Source organism: Coregonus clupeaformis, chromosome 33 (genome assembly GCF_020615455.1).
Source record: "Coregonus clupeaformis isolate EN_2021a chromosome 33, ASM2061545v1, whole genome shotgun sequence".
Lineage (NCBI taxonomy): Eukaryota > Metazoa > Chordata > Actinopteri > Salmoniformes > Salmonidae > Coregonus > Coregonus clupeaformis.
Window position 1 is genome coordinate 18,776,222 of NC_059224.1, and position 13,383 is coordinate 18,789,604.

Sequence of the window (13,383 nt, forward strand, 5' to 3'; positions counted from 1 at the left end):
CAGAGGGACTAACGTCAGAATCACGCAAGGAATTCAGCGACCATATTATCCACGAAATGGAGAAATACAGGAGGGATGAACGGAAATTGGCGAAGGAGTGGAGAGAGATTCTGAGAAAACTGGGACAGTGGCAGCTGGAAGAGCTGACAAGAAAGGGCAAAAAGAAAACACAAGCTACACCTATTCTCCAAGGAGGTCAACAGATACCGCCTCAGCAGCAAGGCCAAAGAGATCCTGCCTTACCAGTAGTGAATGTGTACACACAACAATCCCCTGGAGAGTGGCAAAACAAGAATAATGAAAATGGATCCAAAAATCAATGGTACCAACCACAGCATCAAACACACCAGAGTGGTGGAACAAGAAGACCAGGCGTCTGCTGGGGGTGCAATCAATCGGGGCATATGATAAGGAATTGTCCTACCAAGCCGTGGGTGCCTAGGCAACCACAACAGGAAAATTGGCAAAGAAATGGCACCAGCTAAGATGAATGGCAGCAGTCTTAGAACTCATGGGAAGGACCAAATCAGGGTAGCTAGAGAAGCATTTATTTTGGACTAGGGGACAGGACTAACTTTTTGTAGGTTCTGGATTGATTGCACAACAATTTATATTTTTACTAAAATCAATGCAGCAGGTTGAAATGATTAGATTACTGGAAAGTGGTTATGGGTTTTATGTTAGAGGTGTATATTATACTTAATGAAACATGATAATGTCTGATATGTCTTGATTGGGAGTCTTTTTTCTGGGATTGATGGAAATCCCCTACAGTATGAATGATGAGGGAGATGTAGGAGACCCACGTCTCAAACAACATTTTAATAGATACTTGGGATCAAATATCACTGATTCCTTACACTGATAAATTTACTGTATTTGTGACAGGGAAAAGTATTACATTCAGTGGGGTTAAAGAATCCTTCCGAGGGTCAAAGATAATGGATTCTGAAAGGTGAAATGTAAATTGACAGTATGTGTGGGTGACAATGCGAATGAGGGTTACAAATAGTCAAATGGTGTATCATGCTGCATTTAAACAATCCTTGGAGGGGATGAATTTGAGTGTTGTGGATTGTAGTAAAGTGTTAGGGGCATCGAAGTACGAGGACACTAATGGGCGAAACCATCATCACATTAGTAATCCATTTTGGTAGAAGGGGGCCCACAGGCATGTGGGAAAGTACAACCAACGAGGCAAGAGATAGCATATTTGAGTTTTCGACGTCACAAAGCATGTTGGGGGTGATTGAGTGGTAGCAGTGCGGCTAGGGAAAAGCCTAGGGGTTTAAATCTTATGTTTGATTTTTTTTCGTTTTATGTGCACTGGATTGTGGAATTCACCGGGGAAGGGAGCAGTCACAAGTTATGTTATTGGGGGTTGTCTGAAAGGGGAGATCAGGAGATGTGGGAATAGTCTCCCGAGTGGTGCAGTGTTCTAAGGCACTGCATCGCAGTGATAGCTGTGCCACTAGGAGACCCATGGGGCGGCGCACAATTGGCCCAGCGTCGTCCAGGGTAGCGGAGGGACTGGCCGGCAGGGATGTAGCTCAGTTGGTAGAGCATGGCGTTTGCAACGCCAGGGTTGTGGGTTCGATTCCCACGGGGGACTAGTATGAAAAATAAAAAAATAATGTATGTAACTGTAAGTCGCTCTGGATAAAAGCGTCTGCTAAATGACAAAAAAAATAAAATAAAATAAATTAAATGAAAAAATATATATTAAAAAAAAAAGAGAGTGAGAATTTCGAATTTAGATTGTGTGGACTGATTAAGAGGAATCAAAATGGAAACTAACTAAATGTGTACTTTTTGTTCCAGGAAAAAGGGGGGAGTGATTCTCTTTTCTTTGAAATATTTTCATAGACTATAAATAAGGCCTGGTCATTTTTTGGTTGTTTATTGTTTTACTATATGGTGTTCAAATAACCACAAACAAGCTACTTAGTATGAAATGTTAGCTGTATAGGATTTTCTTTTTTTGGGGGGGGGGGGCTTTCTTTTCACGGGGTAGAAGTGGTATGTCTTAAAGGGGCAAATACATGTAATTTGGGCTTTACTGTACACTTGGGGTACAACATTTATGAAATGTTTTGACGGTTGTTAATGAGTTGTATACCATTGGATGGAACAATTCATTGAATGATTCAGTCTGTCTATGAAATGAGTGGACTACAACGAGCTGGAAGTAGGTGCGCTTCATTATCTCAAGGCTTCTCTTGACGGATGAGAGGACATAAGTAGCATACTGTGTCTCACCTAACCTAACAATGTTCTTAAGATTTTCTTTTCATGGGGTGAAGATAACTCTGGCCAACTGAGTAGGAGAATCTGAGCATTTTCTGCACCCTGGAGACTATGTGATGGTAAAAGACTACGGAAGAAAGAGTTGGAAAGACCCTATGTGGAGGGGCCCGTACCAGGTGGTGTTGGCTACCTCAATGATGGTAAAAAGTGGCGGAGACAGATACTTAGATCCATGTTTCCCACTATAGGAGTGTTCCAACCCCAGGAGAGGAAGATGGCTCCCGCCATTGGGTAGCATTGTTGTCTTTTGTGTGTGTCTGTGCTTGTGTGTCCTTGCAGCAGTAACTCCGAGCTTCCCTATGGGTAGGCTGATAGAAGGACACTCTTCGCAGACCGATGTCGATAGATTGAGAGAGACTCTGGCTGATCCGGAGACGCTAGTGACGGAAGAAGGTTAACAGCTAAAGTGACCATAGATCGTCGTCCAGGTTACACCAACAGCGGTACGGATAGAGGGGAGCGCGATCGGGTATCATCTAAACCATTGTACCAGAGTGAGGGAACTGATGACTAAGAGATGAGAGAGCTGAGGATGCTGGTGAGAATCACATGGGGGAGGATGGCAATTACTGATGAGCTATGTGTTCTTGCTGATTCCCTCGGCGGAGGGGCAGACCTTCGAGACTTTCGAGACCTTCAAGACCTTCAGGATATTTCATACATCCAAGACGCACCAGATATCCCCATCATTGATTTCTCTGCCCTTGATTAGTTCCCCTAAAAATAAGGGGAATAGCATACTGACATTAGTGGAGAGCAAAATATCAAGACAGAGATATAGAAAGGATTCAAATGTAGATTCATGCACAGGCAGGAACCATAACTAAAATACAAGGGTTAACTGGTTATTGGTGTGGGAGGAACCAGCACAAGGATTATGGGGAAATCACATGGGGTAACGGTGACCTTAAAATAATAAAATAAAAAGACAGATGGATCATAGACATAAGGATAACAGTTCAAGACTTAGATAAACAATTTGATGTAGTACTTAGTGTTAGAGTTCCAGGGGGAAGTGTTGTTGAAGTAGTTATTCCTTGGGAAAGTGCACTAAACCATGTATATGTTAGAGCCATACCAACTGCAGAAGAAAGGGAATGGAAGGAGCCGTTAAACAATGATTGGTATAGATGGGTACAATATATTACATCAAAATGAAATAAGGAAAATAGTTTAATATGCACCACATCTCCGTTTAAAGAATTAACAGTAGTTCAAAATGTTCACAGTTACCAGGACTGTGCTAGGATTCAATCACAACTTTTGTCATATTTAGGACATTCTAAATATAAACAATTTTATGATCAACCAGGATGAGGAGAGAAGTGTAAGCAATTGTTAGAGTAGGAACAAGGAAAAGGGAAACACCAGAGTAATATCAAATAGACTATGAGCAAATATAGGAATGTTACAATAGAACAATTGGGTTATATAATTTGGGAGAATTCAAGGGAGAATGTGAAACTAGGTGGCATTTAAACAGATAGCCTTTGGAATGCAGGGACCCCTCAAAGAAAAACTATTAAGCAGCAGGATCAAGTATTAGAAATTGGTAATAAGAATGAGTGGTGAAACATAATAATTTGTCATATAGTCAATGCTTATAGGGATGTTTTGGATTAGAAATTAACTCAACTAAACTGTTATGATCTGTCCTTTCCTGAGGTTACTACGGATGATGTCGTAATGCATAGCAGAGATAATTCGGTCCAGAACGGTGTGAACCTCAATAAAAACCAAACACCCTCTACCCGGCTGAAGAGGAGCAACAAAGGCGTTGAAGACGTTCCTGTCCAGCACCACCTCTACCAGGAGACCTGAATCAGAACCAGCATCAAATCAAAGCAATCAATTGCCTTTTCTTTTATGCCTTCTCTCTCAAGAATGTGACAGGAGTCCATGTGGAGTGAGCAGGAAGAGAGATCTATTATAATACAACATTTCTCATAGTTTGGGTATACTGGTTGGCAAAATGGACAAAACAGAATGGAGGTAGAGGTGTGGCAGCTCAGGTGTGACATTGGAATTGGGACTTTGCCATGGGCAATCCAAGATGAACTATGAAGCTATCTGAAGAACATAATGAAGACGCCAGAAGATTGAGTGCCGGTAGAGGAAGGGAGTGTTTGTTGAGGTAGTATGTTGAATTGAGGAGGTATTATACACTGCTAAATTTATAGTAATTTAGACTAGGAATGCATTAAGATACTGATCTGTTTTTAATTCTCATTATGAGGAAGGTAATGCTAGAATTATGATAATATAACTATACAGTATGCCAGTGTCAATATGTGCCAAGGTGAGAGTTTTAACTTTGAATGATGGAACCAAGGTGACTAACTAAGAATTGTCATTCTAAATTTGTTTTGGGTAATTTGATTATGATTATGAATTGTAAGCTGACTGAGTGATCTGAATGAAGATACAGTGGGGAGAACAAGTATTTGATACACTGCCGATTTTGCAGGTTTTCCTACTTACAAAGCATGTAGAGGTCTGTAATTTATATCATAGATACACTTCAACTGTGAGAGACGGAATCTAAAACAAAAATCCAGAAAATCACATTGTATGATTTTTAAGTAATTAATTTGCATTTTATTGCTCAGTTGGTAGTAGCTCCGTTGTAATTAATTTGCATTTTATTCATTTTTATTTTTATTTTTATTTTTTAATAAATTTGCATTTTATTCATTTGCATTTTATTGCTCAGTTGGTAGTAGCTCAGTTGATAGAGCATAGCGTTTGCAACGCCAGAGTTGTTGGTTTGATTCCCACGGGGGGCCAGTATGAAAATAAAAATAATAATGTACGCACTAACTGTAAATCGCTCTGGATAAGAGCGTCTGCTAAATGATGTAAAATGTAAATGTAATGTATTGCATGACATAAGTATTTGATACATCAGAAAAGCAGAACTTAATATTTGGTACAGAAACCTTTGTTTGCAATTACAGAGATCATACGTTTCCTGTAGGTCTTGACCAGGTTTGCACACACTGCAGCAGGGATTTTGGCCCACTCCTCCATACAGACCTTCTCCAGATCCTTCAGGTTTCGGGGCTGACGCTGGGCAATACGGACTTTCAGCTCCCTCCAAAGATTTTCTATTGGGTTCAGGTCTGGACACTGGCTAGGCCACTCCAGGACCTTGAGATGCATCTTACGGAGCCACTCCTTAGTTGCCCTGGCTGTGTGTTTCGGGTCTTTGTCATGCAGGAAGACCCAGCCACGACCCATCTTCAATGCTCTTACTGAGAGAAGGAGGTTGTTGGCCAAGATCTCGCGATACATGGCCCCATCCATCCTCCCCTCAATACGGTGCAGTCGTCCTGTCCCCTTTGCAGAAAAGCATCCCCAAAGAATGATGTTTCCACCTCCATGCTTCACGGTTGGGATGGAGTTCTTGGGGTTGTACTCATCCCTTCTTCTTCCTCCAAACACGGCGAGTGGAGTTTAGACCAAAAAGCTCTATTTTTGTCTCATCAGACCACATGACCTTCTCCCATTCCTCCTCTGGATCATCCAGATGGTCATTGGCAAACTTCAGACGGGCCTGGACATGCGCTGGCTTGAGCAGGGGGACCTTGCGTGCGCTGCAGGATTTTAATCCATGACGGCGTAGTGTGCTACTAATGGTTTTCTTTGAGACTGTGGTCCCAGCTCTCTTCAGGTCATTGACCAGGTCCTGCCGTGTAGTTCTGGGCTGATCCCTCACCTTCCTCATGATCATTGATACCCCACGAGGTGAGATCTTGCATGGAGCCCCAGACCGAGGGTGATTGACCGTCATCTTGAACTTCTTCCATTTTCTAATAATTGCACCAACAGTTGTTGCCTTCTCACAAGCTGCTTGCCTATTGTCCTGTAGCCCATCCCAGCCTTGTGCAGGTCTACAATTGTATCTCTGATGTCCTTACACAGCTCTCTGGTCTTGGCCATTGTGGAGAGGTTGGAGTCTGTTTGATTGAGTGTGTGGACAGGTGTCTTTTTATACAGGTAACAAGTTCAAACAGGTGCAGTTAATACAGGTAATGAATGGGGAACAAGAGGGCTTCTTAAAGAAAAACTAACAGGTCTGTGAGAGCCGGAATTCTTACTGGTTGGTAGGTGATCAAATACGTATGTCATGCAATAAAATGCAAATTAATTACTTAAAAATCATACAATGGGATTTTCTGGATTTTTGTTTTAGATTCCGTCTCTCACAGTTGAAGTGTACCTATGATAAAAATTACAGACCTCTACATGCTTTGTAAGTAGGAAAACCTGCAAAATCGGCAGTGTATCAAATACTTGTTCTCCCCACTGTATGTGAGTAAAAGATGTTGACACTATTCTTAAACATGTCCTAGGTAGTATGGTTAAAACAATGCTACGTTAGTTTTCATGTGTTAGGAGACTAACACTTATGTTGGAATTATTTTGAGTAGAAATAGTGATATTTTTATTATGAGTATCACCTTGAATGCAAAGATTGTGATTGATAGCATAAACATAATATACTTTTGTAAATTTATGGGATTAGTAATCCCATTAGGAGGGATATGATGTGTATTTTTTTTATGGATTATCAGATAAAACTGGGTTAATCACGAACATAGAGTTAGAATTATTTGTTACTGGGCCAGGAATGTAATTGGGTCATTTCACTGTGTGTGTGGTGGTAAAGAGGGAATCTGACCTAGGGTCAGATTGCTTGCTCTTACTTAGATCCATGGTTGTCTTATCATATCAAAGACTGAAACTGGCTTGGGCCTTTTGTTTCTGTCTTCAAACACAGTGAAAAGAGCCGGGGTTGAACAGAGTTTAAACTAAACATTAGTGTTTTTGTAAGATAAGGATTGATCTGAACTTAATGAAAGTCGAGTTTAGCCGCTCTCAGAGACAAAGGAAGTGGGCGGAGCAATAAAAGAGCGGGAAAACTGAAAAGGACTATATAAGATGGAGGGAGACCGTAAGGGGGTGTGCCATTCTGCAGACTGGTATCGGCTTTGTTGAAACTTGAATAAAGTCATTTCTTGATGCAACAAAAACTCTGTAAGACCTTATTTGTAATAAAGTATAGTGGTTATATTCCACAACAGTATCAGAGAATTCTACAGGAGAATGTCAGACCATCCGTCTGTGAGCTGAAGCTGAAGCGCAGCTGGGTCATGCAGCAAGACAATGATCCAAAACACACAATCAAGTCTACATGAAAATTGCTAAAAAGCAACAAATTGGAAGTTTTGGAATGGCCTAGTCAAAGTCCAGACCTAATCCCAATTGAGATGTTGTGGCAGGACTTGAAACGAGCAGTTCATGCTTGAAAACCCACACGTCACTGAGTTAAAGCAGTTCTGCATGGAAGAGTGGGCCAAATTCTTTCACAGCGACGTGAGAGACTGATCAACAACTCCAGGAAGCATTTGGTTGGAGTCATTGCAGCTAAAGGTGGCACAACCAGTTATTGAGTGTAAGGGGGCAATTACTTTTTCACACAGGGGAATTGGGTGTTGCATAACTTTGTTTATGAAATAAATATGTAATTGTTGTGTTATTTGTTCACTTATGTTCCTTTTATCTAATATTAGGTTTTGGTTGAAGATCTGATAACATTCAGTATCACAAATATGCAAAAGTAGAGAAAATTAGAAAGGGGGAAAATACTTTTTCATAGCACTGTCTATATATATATATATATATATATATATATAAACATGAGGGATTGGAAGTGATGCAGACAATTACATTGATGGCATTTACAATCTATCTGCACTATTAAGCTGATCTACCCCCTTATTTTTTTGGGGGGGATATATAAGATACGCCGTAAGAGCGTTCGTGCAAAACCCGATGCAATGTAAGAAGTGTAAAAAGTTTGTCCATGTGTCAAGTGTTTGCAGACGGAAGGAATATGTTATTGAAGAGTCTATGAATGTAAAATGTTGCAACTGTGGTGGGGATCATCTTTCCGAATTCCCTTAGTGCCCTGTTAGGGTGAAAGAGGTTGAGGTGTCAAGGATCAGGGCTGTACAGCAAATCTCCTATGTGGAGGCGGTGAAGAGCATTTAAGGGGCAGTTCTGAAGAAGATATGGCGGTGGATGTACCACAACCAGTTGCAAATGTTATACTTCAATCAAGTGATCTGGATACACTTATTGTGAAAAAGGTGGATTTTGTAGCATTTCTAGCCACAGTTATTAATTGTACTGCACAAGTGTCCAAGAAGTCCAAGAAGCTGGGCATCATTATATCTGCAGCCAATACGTTTTTGGGCCTCCAAGACTTGTAGGCAGAAGCACTACAAGGACTAGTGTCGCCTGGAAATGTCTCGCCATCACAGGATCCTTCTGCGCCTGTGTAGGGACCTGATTAAAACAGAAAAGCAGGCTGATTTAGTTTAAACAACATTTATTTACTGATAGTTTGTATGGAGAAAAAAAAATGGTTTATTTTTTACCCCACATTTTTTCCAATTTTTGGATCCTTATTATCCACCTGTACAGTACGTGACGGAATGCACATATAATTGTTGCGAACGCCATTATACCAAAGAAGAAGAAGTTTGTACTCACTAAGGGGTTGGCTGACAACGTCACGAAAACGATGTGCGCGCTTTCATGGGGCAGAAGTCGGGCTGTTGTAATTCTGTATGGCCAGATTGCTAGCAAGAATGACAAGAAACTGCCATGTGGGGAATCGTAAGTGGTTTGTTTCAGCTTGTTTCATCATGTTATTGATACCATGTTACCTTGTTTTGATTTTTTTTGACTGATTTTATGTCAATGCTAATATGGATAAAATCTAGCTAGCTGCCTTTTTTATCTTGGTGCTCCTTTCCAATGAATATTGAGGTCTTTTCTGTTTGCTTCTTTTTTTTAGCTAGCCTACCCACACAGTACTGCCTGCGATGTTGGCTAGACAATAGTTTTTGTGACAAAACTATCAGTAGAGTTTAAAATGTACATGAAAACTTAAGCCAAAAAGTACATTTTGTGTGCATTATGTCATCATGCACTGACTTTTATCCACAACAAGTCTGTTTGGTCGAAACACCGCACCACTGGTGAGAATATTCGCATAAAAATCTGTCGGCAATTGGATGGAAATCTAGCTACTGGCAACACTGCCATGTTGCACTGCGCCTTGCTGTTGGAAAACAACATCAGTGTCCGACTTTCGGCTGTAGCATATGCACCTCCCCCGACTTCACTCCTGGACATTCGTCTTAAGTTGGTTGCTTCAGCCTTACCTCTCAAATGCGCCCACAACACAGGAGGTTGGTGGCACCTTAATTGGGGAGGACGGACTCATGGTAATGGCTGGAGCGGAATAGGTGGAATGGTATCAAATACATTCCATTCGCTCCGTTCCAACCATTATTATGAGCCGTCCTCCCCTCAACAGCCTCCACTGCCCCACAATCACCACTTCCCAGTTTCCTATTTCCTAAGAGCACATGAAGCCAGCAACAGTCTTGTGCCCTTGACTCCTTTTCTTCATATATCGCTGTTTAAAAAAAAAGCGATATCTAATCTTTTGAATGGTTCACCTAGGAGACTTTTGTAGCTATTCAATGTTTGGAACCACGATAACCAGCATGTTATTGAAATGTGTATGCTAAAAATGAGTGGTGGTGTCTGTTCCTGGAACCATAACCGCGGAAAGAGGGGCGTAGCCCTGCAGCCCTATGTTTTGATGCTATCACTGATCGAAATAAAGTTTGGTATTGATACAGTACGTGGACAGCGTGTTCACAGTGTTTCTAAACCCAGAGGCGCAACATCGCGAGACTTCTGTGAAAGCTTGCGAAACAGACCAAACAGACCAGGCCGGGGATTGCGGTTTGAGAAGTCAGTGTGAGAAGTGAAAGATAATTCCTTAGTTGTTAATTTTCTCGAAATCGAAAGACATCCTAGATTCGAGCCAATGTCTTAAGTAGTTGAACATGTTATTACTCCAACCTCGTGAAGTTGATAAACTGATACATTTTAATTTTTTTCCAAAAATTGCCTTTGATTTGACGGCCTGCATGTGCGCAGTTCGGCGCAAGACAACCGTTAGACCCAATAACGTGTTTCTACTTATGAGCTTAGCAAGCCAACACTGCCATGACATCGCCTACAAATGTGATCTGGGACTTCTATTGGAGAAGCAGTTTTAGCCTCGTACTGTACTGTCTTTGATGTGTTCTTTGTCTTGTTTCGCCCATATTTTCCATCCATACACATTGATAGTTCCTCTGTCAACCTACCGTACAGCATCACCCTCTATTGGCCTGGAATAGCTGTAATTTTCAAATGTGTCTATGGCTGCATTTACACAGGCAGCCCAATTCACTTATTTTGCCACTAATTAGTCTTTTGACAAATCAGATTTTTGCCAATATTTGGGCCAAAAAAATCTGATTTGGGCTGCCTGTGTAACCACAGCCTTTGTAATGGGGTGGGATGAGGACAATCATACCATTACTGATAACATTGCATTGCCCCAGATAGGGTGAGTGTAGGTAGATTTACAGTATATCCACATGCAAATCCTATAGACCTAATAGGTGTATATGGTTGTGGGCAAATTCATTATATTTATGTATGCCATTTATGCATGCATTAACCTTTATTTTGGGCGGCAGGAAAATTAAATTGAGCGTTGTGCCAGTAACAGAAAGGTCGCTGGTTCTAATCCCCGAGCCGACTAGGTGAAAAATCTGTCGATGTGCCCTTGAGCAAGGCACTTAACCCTAATTGCTCCTGTAAGTCGCTCTGGTTAAGAGCGTCTGCTAAATGACTGAAATGTAAATGTATTTTACCAGTGGCTACTTAAGTGATAATGCCCAAGAAGCCGGTGTTTGAAGGATATATTGGCACGGGTGTTGTTAGGCCTGAGACGAAGTTGAGCACCGGCAAACCATGCCAATATATCCTCCAAACACTGGCTTCGAGGGCATTATCACGTTTATACAACGGGTTACCAACATATTCAAATAATGATTGACATACAGTGCATTCGGAAAGTATTCAGACCCCTTGACTTTTTCCACATTTTGTTACGTTACAGCCTTATTCTAAAATTGATTAAATTGTTTTTTTCCCCCCTCATCAATCTACAAACACTACCCCATATTAACAAAGAAAAACCAGAGAATCTTGTTTCTCATGGTCTGAGAGTCTTTAGGTGCCTTTTGGCAAACTCCAAGCGGGCTGTCATTTGCCTTTTACTGAGGAGTGGCTTACGTCTGGCCACTCTACCATAAAGGCCTGATTGGTGGAGTGCTGCAGAGATGGTTGTCCTTCTGGAAGGTTCTCCCATCTCCACAGAGGAACTCTGGAGCTCTGTCAGAGTGGCCATCGGGTTCTTGGTCACCTCCCTGACCAAGGCCCTTCTCCCCCGATTGCTCAGTTTGACCGGGTGGCCAGCTCTAAGAAGATTCTTGGTGGTTTCAAACTTCTTCCATTTAAGAATCATGGAGGCCACTGTGTTCTTGGGGACCTTCAATGCTGCAGACATTTTTTGGTACTCTTCCCTAGATCTGTGCCTTGACACAATCCTTCGACCTCATGGCTTGGTTTTTATATAGACAGGTGTGTGCCTTTCCAAATCATATCCAATCAATTGAATTTACCACAGGTGGACTCCAATCAAGTTGTAGAAACATCTCATCATCAGTATGATCAATGGAAACAGGATGCACCTGAGCTCAATTTCGAGTCTCATAGCAATGGGTCTGAATACTTATGTTAATAAGGTATTTATGTTTTGTTAATTTCTAAACATCTGTTTTAATCCATTTTAGAATAAGGCTTTAACGTAACAAAATGTGGAAAAAGTCAAGGGGTTTGAATACTTTCCGGAGGCACTGTATGTTCATTAATTTTTTCATACTATTTCATCCTTCCACAAGATATAGTCCCGACACAAATCTAGGGTTGCTACCCAAGCCGGCTGGTCGTTTGTTCTATTGGTTCGGTTGCTAGAGACGCGACCAAGTTGTTCTGTCTTTTTGTTCTGTATCTATGGACGCGACCCAGTCGTTCGTTCTAAATGTTCCCTTGCCATACTGGCTGGCAACATTCTTATCACTTGCTGCTAGCTAGCCAACTACAGATAATTTACAGACACGTCAAACAGTGCAGCCAGAATTACAGCAAAGTAGTAGCATTTGCATTTGTTTAAGCTGATTTCTAGTGACTTTTATTTTGATACATCCATAACTATGAGCTAATGAGGCGCGATTTTGCCGGGCATTGAAAATATGCTCACTTGTCAGGACACTGTTGTTCAGAGGAGCTAGGTGGTTACCGGTGGTAACTTGTGGAATAGACACCGGCTGGCATGCGGTTTTAACCAATCAGAATTCAGGATTAAACCAATGGTGTGACTCTGTACTGTAAGCCTATGCATCATCATAACGAATAGCAGAATGGCACGTCTGTCAGGAGTTGAACAGGAAATTTGAGCTTTTTAATGAGATAGGCTGCAGTGTTTGAAAATGGGTTTGAAGCCAGGGCACTCAGAGAATGGTGAAATGACTGAAAAGAGAGTGGAAAAATATGACAAGGGGACAAATTTTACTATATGATGAAACATTAAGTAAGCTGCCTGACAGTCTCGTTCCACCTCAAAAAGCAAAAGAAAGAGGATTGACACCCACCATCTCAGATTGTTCTGAAATTGTTTCTGTTGTTAGAAACAGATAAGATTAGCATTCCTGCAACATATAATTTGATCTCTGAGAAATTATGCTAATTGATGGCACCCAACTTGGCCATTGTAATTTATAGGATTCATATAATATTCAATAAATATAGTACCTACACAGTGCCTTCAGAAAGTATTCACACCCCTTGACTTTTTCCACATTTTGTTGTGTTACCGCCTGAATTTAAAATGGATTAAATTGAGATTTTGTGTCACTGGCTTACACACAATAACCCATAATGTCAAAGTGGAATGATGTTTTTAGACATTTTTACAAATTCATTAAAAAAGAAAAGCTGAAATATCTTGAGTCAATAAGTATTCAACCCCTTTGTTATGGCAAGCCTAAATAGGTTCAGGGGTAAACATTTGGTTAACAAGTCACATAATAA